Here is a 16,238-nt window from a genome sequence, read left to right on the forward strand (position 1 = left end):
CCCTGATATTACTACACTTTCATGGGGGAGGTAGGTAAAGAAAATAATAAATCATTAATATACCTTATATAGGTTGCATTAACTAGGTTTTTAAATAAGTTGTAAAATACTTTTACTATAGATCCATTTTTCTTCAGGCCAGTCAAAACTGTAATAGTTCAAGCAACATAGCTTAAATTGAATTTTAACCCTCTTTCTCCCCTATGGCAACAACTTGGTGTCCAAAAAAGAAGGTACTATGATTGAAGATTTTTTTTTCTTTCTTTTTTTTTCCCTTGAGACAAAAGTCTCACTTTGTCACCCTGGGTAGAGTGCTGTGGCATCATTGTAGCTCACAGCAACCTCAAACTCTTGGGCTCAAGCGATCCTCTTGCCTCAGCCTCCCAAGTAGCTGAGACTACCAGTGTGTACTATCACTCCCAGCTAGTTTTTCTGTTTATAGTAGAGACAGGTTTCACTCTTGCTCAGGCTGGTCTCAAACTCCTGAGCTTAAGCAATCCAACCGCCTCAGCCTCCCAGAGTTGCTAGCATTACAGACATGAACCACCAAATCTAGCCACATTACTATCTCCTTGACATGCACTAGCACTAAAGTTCGTATATGCAAAATGTCCTAATTTAGATCAGGGAGTACTTTTGCTCTTACAATACTTTATACCAGATAACCTAAAAACCCTTTCACCACAAAACATGAAGAAATGCTGGATAAAAATAAAATATCCTTTAAAGTATATAGCAGAGCACATAAGAGAACAAAAAAATCCCCATGGCCCTATAAGTTAAATGAGAACTAAAAAGCAGAGCCCTGGGAGGAATTTTCTCAGTATAGGTAATCTACAGACTTGGGTTTTTTGAGACAGAGTCTCACTATGTCGCCCTCAGTAGAGTGCTGTTGCATCACAACTCACAGCAACCTCAAACTCTTGGGCTTAAGCGATTCTCTTGCCTCAGCTTCCTGAGTAGCTGGGACTATAGGCGCCGGCCACAACACCCAGGTATTTTTGGGTTGTAGTTGTCACTGTTGTTTGGCAGGCCTGGGCTGGATTCGAACCCCACCATGTCTGGTGTATGTGGCTGGGGCCCTGGCCACAGAGCTACAGGCACCATGCCCAGACTCGGTTTTTTAAAGCAAGTAATCAAAAAGATATTCGTACACTCATAGGGGCATAGTTGCAATAGCAAAAATGTGGAAACAACCCAAATGTCCATCAACAGATGAATGGATAAACAAAATGTGGTATATACATTTAGTCAGCTTTAAGGGTATTCCGATATATGCTACAACATGGATGAACCCCAAAAACATTAAGCTATAGGTGCAATAGGCCAGACATGAAAGGATAAATATTGTTATGATTCCATTTTTAGAAAGTAGTTAGTCAAATTCAAAGAGCAAAAAGTAGAATAGGGCTTACCAGAAACTAGAGGAGGAGTAACGGGAAATTTTTATTTAATGGATATAAAGTTTCCGATTGGATGAAAAAGTTTCTGGAAGTGGATAGTGGTTAAGATGGCAAAGTTCACGTTATATATATTTGTCACAATAAAAATAAATAAAAATGGAAAAAAATACAGATGACTTTCAAATAATTAGAATGACGCTAGTCTAATTGTTCCAAAATTGAATTATATTATTAAAAGTAACTATCAAGCTAAAACTCTATATGGAATTAAGCTATTGGCAAAGGATAGGAGAAAATAAAAACATTTTGACAAAAATATAGTATGAAAGAATTTACTATCAACATACCCTAAGAAAAATTACGACTAAAGGATGCACTTCTGAAAATTGAACCTAAAAGGAAAGGGATGATGAACAAAGAAAGTGGCAAAGATTAGGACAAATCTAAACCAGCATTGTATAAAAAGCAACAATAACAAAAACTGGTTTGGAAGAATAACAAGTAGAATTAAAAACTAGATAAAAGAAACATTTTGTTTGATGGACTGGCAGAAGTAAAAAGCACACTAAAGTTTCTGAATTTTATGAAAGGAAGATAGAGAGATACAGCTTGACTTTAGACTTTAAGCCAGAAATGCATGTTAAAATTTGTAAGGGTAAGTATTAATAGAATATACAAAGAACATATAATTTCTAAACCCAAAGAGGGGGAAATGGCCATAAAGAACACATTTTCAGGAAGAAAAGCAGGAAAAAAGAAAAGCACAAGAAACAAAGCATAGAAACAACAGTAGGGTAATTAGAAAATAAAAAATAAGATGGTAAAAATAATTATAAATGGAGACAATTTCTAGAACGGCAATGTGAGAAGCACTGTGGACCACCTACCCAACAAAATGATTGTAACTTGTGAAAAGTATTAAAGAAAAGCAAAAAACCCACAACCATTTAAAGTCTAGAAATTGTCCTGAAGGCATATAGCAAATAAAGAAATATTCATTCAAGAAAATCTACTAAATCCCTGTGAGAATAGTGAAAACCTGTGGCATATGAGCCACAGCCTGCAACGTCTCCTTCCCTTGCCCCCCACTTCAGTGTGATAAAAGTTCCACTCTGAGTGTTACAAGCCCCCATAGAGGGTTTCTCTCCCCAACTCCCACTTGAGGACTTTGATAACTTCCCAGGAGAGACAGGCCATCCACCTTTCTCTTACTTCCGTCTCTATGCTCAGTGTAGAAGCTTTATTAACAGAAAGAACAGTTGAGAAACCCAGGGATTGCTTCTTACACCTAGGCCCCAACTCACAGGACAAAAGTTCTACCCTGGCAAGCAAGCAAAAAAAAAAAAAATAATAATAATAAAATAAAAAAAATACTGACCCCAGTTTGCTCAGAAGGTGAAATTTCTTCATTGGAAGAAGTACAGGAGAGTGAGTAGGGATGCCATTCTAAGAGAAACAGGCCACTGCTTCAGGGCAGTAGCAGAGGTCTGGCCCAGGGAGAGAGGCAGATCATAAAAAGAGAGTGCTCAGAATCTCTCTCCAAGGAAACTGACTTCATTTAGAACACAGAATGGGGAATTTCATGCCTAAAGTCACTGTATAATACAATGGAGATTCTGGAGGTAAGCAATTAAGATTGATTGGTAGTTTTATGAGACTATGAAGCTAAATCACAGAACAGCTAGAATTCTACCAGAGAGAACCCAGGAAAGAGAAAGCTAAGATCAAACCTCAAAGCCTGTCAAAACTATTCCTGCAATGAGACTCAATTTCAATTGCATCTGACTGTGGAAGACCTTAAACCACAGGCATTACCAATTATAACATAGCATTCAGCTGAGTGTGATACCTATAGAGGCAAACAGCTTAACAGAATATGGAGAGATACAGCCAAAGAAAGCCCTGCTAAAACCACCATCGTCCCAGGGTGACTTTGCACATGTCACAGGAACATGAGAGAGGCTGCACGCTGCAGGGGAAACAGACTTCATTCAAATGGTCCAGCCAAGTCCCTGAACAAAAAACAAGCAAATAACAACATCCAACTTGGGAGTGGGGGGAATTTGGGAGTGGGATCAGTGTCCTCAGTTGCTAAAATATGTTATCTAAAATGTCTGGCTTTTAACAAAAAAATAATGAGATGTGCAAAGAGACAGGAAAGTATGACCCATACACAGGACATGGGGATGGGGGCAGGCAACAGAAATTGCCTTTGAGAGAGCCCAAATATCAAACTTAGCAGGTAAAGACTTTAAAGCAACTATTACAAATGTGTTCAGAAAATAAAAGGAAGCAATGCCTCAAACAGAGAACTTCATCAGACACAGAAATTATTTTTTAAAATAGAAATTCTAGAGTTGAGAAGTACAATAATGAAAACAAAATATTCATTAAAGGAGCTAAACAGTAGATATGAATTGGCAGAAGAATCAGCAAACTTGAATAGAGAATACGCAATCTCTATTTGTAAAACAGAGAAAGAAGAATGAAGTATGAATAATTCTAGAGAAAAATGGAGCACCATTAAACACACCAACATATGCATAACAGGAGCAAAGGAGGAAATATATTTTCCCACAGAAGTAAAGGAAAGGAGTTGAAAAAAGATTTGAAGAAATAATGGCTAAAAACTCCCCAAATTTAGTTACAACAAACTATATATCCAAGAAGTTCAACAAACTCCACGTAGGATAAATACAAAGAGATCCACACCAAGACATACAGTATAAGACATGTTAAAAGCCAAAGACAAATCTCGAAAACAGCAAGAGAAAAACTCAGCATTCAACAGGGAACTTCTTTTTTGTGTGTGTATATTAGTTTTATTTATTTTTAATTTCAGATTAATATGAGAGTACAAATTATTAAGTTACATGTTTATGTTTGTTAGGTAAGGTCCTTGTAGTTGTATTGGGCAGCCAGAAGGGTGCACAAGGGACTTCTAAAAGATTACAGCAGATTGTTCATCAGAACAGCAAGAAGGCAGTGGGATGACATTATAGGTGCTAAAACAAACAAAAAAAGTGTCAACCACGTATCTAACAGTGAAACTATCTTTCAAGATGAAGGCAGATAAAGACATTCTAAGATAAAAACTGAAAAGTTGTGTTGCTAGCAGAACTGCTACACAAGAAATAGCAAAGGAAGCTATTCAGGCTGAAAGTGCCTGGCCCTGGAAAGTAATTTAAATTCACATGAAGAAAATAAACTAAAGAGCTCTGGTAAAGGTAACTACATAGTTATAAAAGACCATATAAATGCATTATCTCTATATTATTTAAAAACAATTGTATAAAATATGTATATAATATGCATTACTGTATCTATAACATTTAGGAATGTCATTCATTTGACAATATCAGCACAAAGAATTTGAGTAGAATGTGAGCAAAGTTGTACTGAAGGAAATAACACCAAAAAGCCACTTGAATATAGAGAAGCAAATGAAGACAACCTGAAATGGTAAATAAGGTTAATATTATATAACAAACTATAAAAATATACATACTCTCCATTCTTCTTTTGGCTTCTTTAAAAGGCATAAAATTATGCAGAGTAGGAATTATAACACTGTTAGGTTTGTTAACATGTACAGGGTGGCCACAAACTTCATGTGCAATTTAAAATAGTGTGCACACGAACTTTATGGCCACTCTGTATATCTATAGCATGTATAATGATAGCAAAAAAAAAAAAAAAAAAGAAAGAAAAGAAAAAACAGTAATAGCACAAAAGAGGAAGAAGAAATAGAGCTAACTAGGAGTAACTTATATAAACCCTAGAGTATCCACTAAGAAAATAATTTTTTTAATGGTAAAAAAAAATCATTAGAGGAATTAAAATATTCACATAATGCAAAAGAAAGCAATAAAGGAAAGCAGAGTAATAAAAACATACGATGTCACATGCTAGGTCATAAAACAAGCCTCAATAAATTTAAAAGAAATGAAATCATAGGAAGTATATATGCTCTCTGATCACAACAGAATCAAATTAAAAATCACTAACAGAAGGAAATTTGGAAAGTTCACCAACATATGGAAATTAAACAATACACTCTTAATAACCAGTGGAGCAAAGTAAAAATCACATGGGAAAAAGAAAACACTCCAAGATGAATGAAATTGAAGATACAACATAACAAACTTTATGGAATGCAGCCAGAGTGGTGCACAAGTGGAAATTATACTTGCAAATACCTATATTAAAGCATATTGCTAATCAATAACCTAATCTTCCACACAATATCTGATTCTATTACAGAAATGTCCAGAGTAGGTAAATCCATAGAGACAAAAATCAGATTAGTGGTGTCTAGGGATAGGAGGACTGGGGGGGAATGGGAAGTGACTGCTGGGTATGAGGTTTCTTTGGGGGGTAATGAAAATGTTCTATAATTGATTGTGGTGATGGTTGTACAACTCTGTGAATATACTCAAAACCATTGACTTATACATTTTAAATGGGTGAATTATATGGTTGGTAATTATCTCATATATTTTAGTAAAGCTGCTATAACCAATATACTACTAGAGCTGGTTGCAGTGGCATATTCTGGTAGTCCCAGCTATTTGGGAGGCTGAAGCAGGAGGATCACTGGGAATTCAAGACCAGCCTGACAATAATTCGAGACCACATCTAAAAAGGAAAGAAAAGAAAAGAAAAAAAGAAAGAGAGAAAGAAGGAAAGAAAGAATCCATTATTAAAAAATAAAAATGATATATTTCATCAATCTTGAGACCTTTTTCTCCCACATTTTAACATCTATAAAATTAAGGTGCATCTCCCTTCAATGGAATTTCTGACAGCAAAGCAGCAATTGTGACACAGTTGTCACTGCCTGGGCAAACAAGAACTTAGTTTTATTCTTCATGGCATAACTGGTCAACTGCAACCTTTTCATTTCTTTCAACAATCCACTTAATGTTCATTTTTGGAAGAAATATAAGCGCTATTTGTGATTTTGACATTCCATTGACACTAACATCAAGAATGTGCCAGCATCAAAAAGTACAGAACATATGTCAGCAACCTGGAAGAAAACTCTCTTGGAAGACACAATAGTGATGCATTTTCTAAAAGCACAAGATGACACTGTGGAGAAAAACATGGATATCCACAACTGTGGGTTCAAAAAAAAAATATTCCTAAGACCTTGGCTCTGACTATGAAGTTCTAGGGTTACCTTAAGCAACTCATTTCACTTCTGTATTCCACTTTCTGTGTCTAAGAATGCTATTTTTTTTTTTTTAGTTTAGAGACAGAGTCTTGCTCTGTGGTCCTGGCTATAATGCAGTGGCACAATCATAGCCTGCTACAGACTCAAATTCCTGGACTCAAGTAGTCCTCTCACCTCAGCCTCCCAAGTAACTGATCTCATTGCCCAAGCTGGTCTCAAAGCCTCAAGCAATCATCCCTACTTAGTCTCCCAAAATGCTGGGATTACAGATGTAACTCACCTTGCCCGGCCTAATAGTATTTAGAGGCAATAAAATATAGTATAGTATGTTAGTAATAACAATCAACAATGGTGAACTAAACTTACCATTTAAGAGGCTGAAATTGACTTAGCTCCACACAACATTCTGAGCCTTATTACAACCACTGTCCAGATTAGGCGTCCTCAAAGTACGGCCTGCAGGCCGCCTGCAGCCTGCCTAGGACATTCATTCATCCGGCCCACTGGGTGTTTTGCTGCCACTGCCTGTCCTGCTTTGGAGCCGACTCGTCCCGGGACCCGCAGTCCGGCCCTCCAACGGTCTGAGGGACAGTGAACTGGGCTCCTGTTTAAAAAGTTTGAGGACCCCTGGTCTAGATACACAATATTATTAATACAAAAGGGATTTGATATCTTCACCACTTAGTATGGTGTTTAAGACTGATTTGCCCAATTCTAATTCACTGGACTTCTAACATAAATATTAAATCCCAATTCACTGAGTGAATTTAAAAGTTTTTAAAACAAAAAATGAATTACCAGAAGCTATGTATAGAAGTTCTTCAGCCTTATTATTACCAATTATAAAGCAGATTTTTAAAGGAGACATGACTATCTCATAACCTGGAAAAAGCAGTTAATTCTTAAAATACCAAAATGACTTCATAGCCAAGTAGTTTCACCTAAGAGTATTCCAGGGACTCCAGAGATAAAATTTAAGAAAAATCCTATGGTAATTTTATTTTATGCACAAATTAACGCAATTTTAAAAAAACAAATTACAAACTCATTTTTTTAAATAACTGCTCTTTATTTCATAATTATCTTCCCCCCCCGGAAACTATTCACCCTAATAAATAGTACAAGTCATTTTAAGAATCTTGACATTTTCTGTGTTCCCTTAGATACTATTTTCAAGTTGATCTGATCATCTGACATCTGCCTAAATTAAAAGAAGCTAATGAGATAAAGATGAATCAATCAGTACAATCTCTCCTCAAATTAAGCAAACTTCTGTTCAGTCATGCAGTCTCCTTCAATCCTATAAGAACTCTGAATTTTTATTTCATTGTATAGGTCAGAAAACTAAACTTCATAAAGCTTAAGTGACTAAACCTTTTGACCAAAGTCACTTTCCAAAACAAAACCAAAAAAAAAAAAAAAAAAAAGACGACGACGAAAAGACAGATTCAGCACAAAACACGAATCTTAAACCCTTAATCTCCATCCTTTATAAATTCATCAGAACCTAATATACCAGAGATAGAAGAGCTGATACAGGCTGGAAACCACGGCTTACACCTGTAATCCTAGCACTATGGGAGCCCAAGCTGGGAAGAGCCTTTGAGCACAGGAGTTTGAGACCAGCCTGAGCAAGACCAAGATCCTGTCTCTACTTAAAAAATAGTTTTCTGAATTCAAGTGATCCTCTTGTCTCAGCCTCCCTGTAGTCCCACTGGGAGGCTGAGGCAGGAGGATCACTTGAATCCAGAGTTTGAAGTTGCTTTGAGCTAGGCTGATGTCCTGGCACTGTAGCCTGGGGGCAACATAGTGAGACTTGGACTTAAAAAAATTAAAAATAAAATAATAATAAGAAACTGATACTGTGCTTGCTTTGGCAGAACATACACTAAAATTGGAACAATACAAAGATTAGCACAGCCCCTGCGCAAGGATGACACACAAATTTATGAATTGTTCCATATTTTTAAGTATCTAATGTACTCAATTTTATTAAGAAGCCCGTAATAGATGACCTAACACAGTGGTTCTCAACTTTCCTAATGCTGTGACCCTTTAGTACAGTTCCTCATGTTGTGGTGACCCCCAACCATAAAATTATTTTTGTTGCTACTTCATAACTGTAATTTTGCTACTGATATGAATCATAATGTAAATATCTAATATGCAGGATATATTTAGGAGACCCCTGTGAAAGGGTTGTTCAACCCCCAAAGGAGTCGTGACCCACAGGTTGAGAATCACTGATCTAACACATGACCACATAGCAGAAAAACTTAATTCTGTACAAGTTGGGGGGGAGCAGGAGTGAGAAAGGGGAGAGGAGGGGGGATTGGTGTACTCCTACTGAAAGGGCACAAGGTGGGGATGTGGGGCACACCTTTTGGGTGCAGGACACAACTACAAAAGGGACGCTACCTAACAAATTCAAAATCTGTGCCCTCACAATAACCTGAAATAAAAAAGAACTATATAAGCCAATCTGATACTAAAACCCCCAATTACAGTCAAATTGAAATATTTTCATTCCCCTCATAACTGCCAGCTAAGCTCCTTTTTTTTTTTTTTTAAAAGCAACAAGGTCTCACTGTGTTACCTACTGCTGGAGGGCAGCGGCATGATCATAGCTCACTGTAGCCCCAAATTCCTGGGCTCAAGTAATTCTCTCACCTCCACCTATTAAGGAGCTGGGACTACAAACACAGGCTACCCATCTAGCTAATTAAAAAATTTTTTTGGAGAGATGGGCCACTATGTTGCCCCAAGCTGATTTCATCTTCCCACCTAGGCCTCCCAAAGTGATAAGATTATAAGTGTGAGCCACCAGGCCCAGCTGTTGAGTTCCTTTTTTAACAAGCAAGAATTCACATCATCCTATGCAATCTCTGATCCTGTTTAATATCTATGTTTCAATTTTCTTAACTGTTATAGCAGGTAATACCCTTCCTAGGCAACTTCAGAAATCAGAGGATCATTACAGAGAGCAGAGCGGAAACTCTTAATTTGGAAACCTCTAACTTCCTACACCAAAATAATCCATTAAAATAGTAAAAAGGCATAAAATAATAAATTCAGTAGTTTAAAGTACATTAATACTTTTTATATGTAGAATCCAAAACTAATCTGTAATGACAAAAAGCAAGTCGATGATAATTTTGCAAAGTGGCACAAGGGAACTTTTGGGGTGACGAAAATGCTCTATTAATTTGATTGTGGTAGTGGTTGCAAGGATGCATATATTTGTCAAACTTATTACTTGTATACTTAAAAGAGGTTGAATTACATGATAAATTATACCTCAATAAAACTGATCTTTAAAAAATCTAAAGATACAAAATCAAAGCTAGATCCTGTAGCAGAGTTCCTGCCACAAGAACAATCTTTACTGAGTATCATTTTCACACCTACTGGTCTTTGGGAAAGTATCTAATGAGGATTATTTAATCATAAGAAATAGCTGTTAATACATAGTTCATTTGAAGAACCATAAGGGTAGAAACAACTTGCCTTTCAATTATATTAAAGTAATCAACAAGTAACAGAAACACAGGACCAGAAGAAGGCTATATGGTACCTTAGGAGTACCAGGAAATGGGCTACGACTTTAAATGTTCAGTTTCCATATCCCTAACCATAAGATTTTATAATTTCCTAAGAGTAGAAAAGATAGCTTTTTAAATTATTTAAAGGTAAAATTGAGAAATGCTCAAGGGTTCTAGTAGTCTAAGTAGTTCTAAGCTACAGATTGCAATTTAACCTCAATACTCTAAATGTAATGAATAAACATACATAGGTCTTCTATTGCATATTTTGTAGTTAGCAATATATAAAGTCCATCAAGGAATAAAAAAGCTCATATTTGAGCTGCAGAGACCCTGGTAAGCCCTGATTTTACCATAAATTAGTAATGTTAATTAAAAGCTAAGGTTGGCAGTTTGATGAAAATATTTCAAACGATATATAAAACCAGCACATTGTACCCCATGATTGTATTAATGTACACAGCTATGATTTAATTAAAAAAAAAAAGCTAAAGTTGGGTTTAATATATTAAGTCAAGAAAATTAATCTTGTCATACTTTTCCTATTGAAGAAAAAAGAAAAAGAGCTACACAAAGAGTACTTGAAATTTCCAACTTTCTCTTAATTTTATTCCAATTAATATGAACTTCAAGAAATGAAATATAATAACTTTAATTGCTTTTTTTCTGGAAAGTTTTAGAGCAACTATAACTCTCTAGGGGTAAAGGGGATTTCTTTTCTTTTTCTTTCTTTTTTTCAATTTTGAGACAGTCTTACTCTGTTACCCTGGGTAGAATGCTATGGCATCATAGCTCACAGCAACCTCAAACACTTAGGCCCAAAAGATCCTCTAGCCTCCGTCTCCCAAGTTGCTGGGACTGCAGGTGTGCACCACAATGCCTGGCTAGTTTTTCCATTTTTAGTAGAGATGGCGGGGGCGGGGTGTGTGTGTGTGTGTCTCTCTTTCTCAGGCTGGTCTCGAACTCCTGACCTCAAGCAATCCACCCATGTCTGACTCCCAAAGTGCTAGGATTACAGGTGTGACCCACTGCACTTGGCCAATTTCTTATTCTTGGTGGAAGTATTTGCCTTAATAATATCTGCAACAGGCTCTGTGCCTATAGCTCAACCAGCTAAGGCGCCAGCCACGTACACCTAAGGTGGCGGGTTCGAATCCCCAGCCCGGACCCGCCAAACAACAATGATGGCTGCAACCAAAAAATAGCCGGGCGTTGTGGCGGGCGCCTGTAGTCCCAGCTACTTGGGAGGCGGAGGCAGGAGACTCGCTTGAGCCCAGGAGTTGGAGGTTGCTGTGAGCTGTAATGCCACGGCACTCTGCCCAGGGGGACAGCTTGAGGCTCTGTCTCAAAAAAAAAAAAAAAAAAAAATCTGCAACAGAAAATTTCACAGGTTATTAAAATAATAATCTTGGAAATATAAGGCATGACCTAGAAAATAATGACTTTGCAGGAGGAGCTGGCATAATGCAGAACAAAAGGCTAATAAATATTTCCTTCCTACTCATTACCCTCTTCCATATGCTTTTTTATAGTACTTCTAATGAAATCATTTGCAGATTTTGCAACATTTTATGGACAAAGCTGTTTTAATTAACATATTTCTAAACTATCAGATAGTTATAAATTAACTATACTATAATATTTAAATTCTTATAGACTGTGGTTATTGAGCAAACAAGGTTTTCATTAAGACCCTTGTTCTATATGCTCTAATATTTAATTCTTCCTAAAGTCAAAAGAATCCCATCAATGTAAGTTGCATTTTCCCACACACTCCAAACATATGGTCATTAATTAATCTATATAGTGGCTTTTTCAAAGTATTTACAGTGAAATTGTGAATTCAAACCATTCCCTGATGAACACCATTCTCTTCCTATACCCAAAAAGTTGTGTAAATTTACTTAGAACGTCATAGCAATTACATTACTTACTCTGAGTAGACTGCAGCCCATATCTCAATTAGAAGCATTAAATTATAACCCCAAATCTATTTATAGGAATGCAAAGCTTTAAATTCAAATCATAATTATTCCCACTATTGCACAGTTTTCCTAGTGAAAAGGTAAAATCACCATTTAAACATTTTATAGTTTCAGCATGGTATGTAAGAACTTTAATTCAGCTAGTAAACAGAAAATATTTGGGTACATGTGTTATAGGCATATATGCTTCCTTTTAGCTGCTGCACCAACCACAGATAAGTCTTTAATAAAACAGCTGGAATTCCTAGCTACTCAATACATTAAAATGTTGCATAACCACAAGGAAAAAATGCCAGGTCTACATGTAAATTCCAATCTCAATCAGCAACCATCTCCCTGATTTTCTTTTTAAATATCTTCAAGTAACAAGTTCCTTCTGTGGCCAAGATTATACTGTCCATTAAATTGAATAATGGACTATTTGGCAAGCCAGAAGCTGGCTCCATCACCACAGCACAATGAAGGAGAAGAAAGTAAACTAGAATACGCTTCTACTCCTACAGGGCCCTGATATCTTAAATCATTTAGGAGAACTGAAAGCCACAGGCAGGAAAAGGCAAAATATGTGGCCAGTCCACATTATGTAAATGTAGAGAGGATACCCAGGGGGAAAAAGCTTGCTTTCAGGAATGGAAAATCTAACAGTTCAACCTAAACTGTTTTGCTTACTTACTAATGGTAAATGGCTACTTTTAGAGAAGAAAATTAAGAACTTAGGTTGACTCATTACGAAGTTCCTCCTTCGTGTGTGTGTGAAAAATGTGAAGGGGAAAGTATTATTTCCAACATCTCTCAAACCTTTCTGTATTTTCCTCTCTCAGATGGTATGATACGACTCAGTCACCTAAGCCAAAAACACAGTCAACTGAATTACAGAGGGTGCCCATAAAGTTCGCGTGCAATTTACAATGTAAAACTAATTTAAATTGCACATGAACTTTATGGCCACCCTATATATAAAGATATCTGAACTAAAGTAATAGCCTTTTCCATCTCTTTACCTCCAGCCTCATCCTTCTCCAGACCCCTGAAAATGATCAACATAAAGTAAAATCTAATCAAGTCACTACCCAGGTTCAAATCCTTCATGTCATGCTAAACCAAAACTCTTAACATATAGTCCTACTATAACCAAATCTTTCTGTCCATTCCTCTCTCTCTCCATTCCACCATCTCATACTCAAAATTTTGACTAACTTCTGGCTGTTAAAAATGTAAAAATAAAATTTAAAAGCTATTCTTTCTCACACTTCATGTATACTCATACAATTCCTCTTAACTCAAATACTTTCCCCTCGCTTGATATCCAACCAGCAACCACCTTCCACATTTCAACCAATGTAAGACTCAGTTGATCTGTTCCTGGAAGTGTTTCCTGGCCCCTAAGCTGGGTTAGCTGTCAAAATCTTCCATATTTCCTTGGTATGGTAGGCAAAATAACGACCCTCAATCAAATATGTCTATGCCCTCATCCTCAAAATCTATGAATGTTACCTTACATGACAAAAGAGACTTTATACATGTGGTTAAGGTTAAGGACTTTGAGGAGAAAATTACCAAATCCTCAACCAGGATTATGCAGATGAGCCCAATCTAATCACAGTGATTTTTTTCCCTGGATTAATATAAGGGTATATATGATTAGGTTACATCATTTTTTCATTTGTTAGGAAAAGTCTGACTTGTATCCGAGTCTTTGCCTAGGAAGTGTGTGCCATGTTATCTTACACTGTATTTCTTAGGTGGGGGCTCACTGAGCCCCTTACCCCTCCTCCCTTCTTGAATTTGTGTTTTTCCTCTTGTGTGGGCCTGCAGTTGTTCATCTGCTAGTTTCAAATTAGTATTGAGTACATGGGATGCTTGTTTTTCCATCCTTGAGATATTTTACTAAGTAGAATATTCTCAATCACCTAAAATCAGAAAACCTTTTCCAGCTGCAGAGAACCAGACAGAAGGCAAACTGAGAGGAACTGGGCCCACCCTTTCTAACACTGACAATGGAGGAAGAGATCGCCAGCCAAGGGTGAATGTGTCCTCCAGTAACTAGTAAAAGCAAGGACATGGATTCTCCCCTCACACGTCCAGAAAGGAAAAGCCCTACTGACAGACACCTTGGTTTTAGCCTAGTGAGATTTCTGTCAGACTTCTGAACTATAGAACTGCAAGATAATAGATGTATGTTATTTTATACCACTAAACTTTTGATAATTTGTTACAGCAGCAATAAAAAACTAATACAATTGGTTCTTGCACTCTATAAGGCCAGCCTAGAGGATCCCTTGACCTCAGGAGTTCAGGACCAGCCTGAGCCAGAGTGAGACCCCATATCTACTAAAAATAGAAAAACTAGCTGGGCATTGTGGCAGGTGCCTACAGTTCCAGCTACTTGGGAGGCTGAGCCAGAAGGACTGCTTGAGCCCAAGAGTTTGAGGTTGCTGTGAGCTATGATGATGCCACAGCACTCTAGCCTGGGCAACAGAGTAAGACTCTGTCTCAAAAAAAACCAAAAAAAACCCCCAAAAACCTAATACACTTGAGAACAGTTTTATGACATTGTACTATCATTGTGTCTGTTCCTTCACTGAACCCTAATATGAGTTTTTGGTCTAAGCTTAATATAAAGGAACTCTACATTACTTAAAATTGTATTCCCTGGACCTAGAATAGTTCCTGTCCATAGAGATACTTAGTATTTTAGAACTGGTACGTGTTCATAATTGAATTCCAAAGAGCCTATTACTATAATTAAAACATTTTTCTCCAATATGGAATCTTAATTGGCAACATGAATTTCTTGTGTTCCTCATCAGTCATTCCAGTTTACTTATCACTTGTCTCCCTTTACTAACAGGACAAGTATTCATATAACCCAGTCTTCCCATGGAACTTGAAAATGTATAGTCTTTTAAAAAAATCTACTCCTGGCTTGGTGCCCATAATATAGTGGTTACGGTGCCGGCCATATATACCGAGGCTGGCAGGTTCAAACCCAGCCCGGCCCTGCTAAACAACAATGACAACTGCAATCAAAAAATAGCCGGGTGTTGTGGTGGGTACCTGTAGTCCCAACTACTTGGGAGGCTGAGGCAAGAGAATCGCTTAAGCCCAAGAGTTTGAGGTTACTATGAGCTGGGATGCCACAGCACTCTACTGAGGGCAACATAGTAAGACTCCATCCCAAAAAACAAACAAACAAACAAAAAAACTATGTTCCTGTTTCATATCAGATACCATATTTTTAAAAAATCATAAGACATGCTGTCATTAGGAACATCTTTTTAGTTTATCAATTCCAAGATCCAATAAGGACTATTTTACTCATCCAAAGTGCTTTTAACTTACGTACTGTAAATATTTGACAAAATAAATGAATACTGAAGATTCATCCTTTGAATCAAGCATTTAGAAATATTCAGAATGCACACAAGTGCCATTTCCTAACCCTCTAAAGTTGACTCAGTGGTAGGGTCAATTCCACAGTTCACAAGGATGTCAGCTAATTTTTTTTTGAGGGTATAACACGTGCACATCTCTGCAGTAATTAAGTGCTTGAAAAGGACTCTTAATCTTTATAATGGCCTACAAAATTGATTCTATAAATTATCCCCATTGGGGTAGAGAATTCAGAGGGATTAAGTATTTGCCTAAAATTAATTTAGACAGCTCAAAAGTAATAGAGTTGGGAATTCTAATCCAGAGTCAATTAAAAAGCAAAAACTAGTAAATTTCTTAGAACAACATTTGTATAGCTTATTCTACTAATCAAAATTGGAAATGGGGAAAGCTCACTTTAAAGTTGAATAAGAATCTTCAGAGTAAAAGGTATCTCTGAAGGCATGGCAGTGGCTATCAGAAAATATGAGAAAGAACCATCACGTAACAAAGTGAGAAAAGGTATTTTGTCTTTGAACTTAACAGACATTTTCCAAGATGAAGACAGATTTGTAAATGATATACCAGCCCTGTGTATCTTTTTAAATCAAGTGTTACTTCCATTCTTTGGGAGACAAAGATTCTTTTTTTTTTTTTTTTTTTTGAGACAGAGTCTCACTATGTTGCCCTTGGTAGAGGGCTATGGCATCACAGCTCACAGCAACCTCAAACTCTTGGGCTTAAGCAATTCTCTTGC

The 16,238-nt window shown here is 36.8% G+C and overlaps 1 protein-coding gene and 1 non-coding gene across 3 annotated transcripts in view; one reads left to right on the forward strand and one right to left on the reverse strand.

Annotated features, from left to right (window-relative positions):
- The window catches only part of MCU (mitochondrial calcium uniporter), a 201,913-nt gene that overhangs the window by 123,469 nt on the left and 62,206 nt on the right, over positions 1-16,238 (reverse strand). The gene's annotated exons all lie outside the window — the stretch shown is intronic.
- Positions 8,447-8,550, forward strand: LOC111723179. Its single transcript, XR_002771777.1, has one exon. It is a non-coding gene; the product is annotated as a U6 spliceosomal RNA (small nuclear RNA).

This window comes from Otolemur garnettii, unplaced genomic scaffold (genome assembly GCF_000181295.1).
Source record: "Otolemur garnettii isolate 467f Iridium unplaced genomic scaffold, OtoGar3 scaffold00008, whole genome shotgun sequence".
NCBI lineage: Eukaryota > Metazoa > Chordata > Mammalia > Primates > Galagidae > Otolemur > Otolemur garnettii.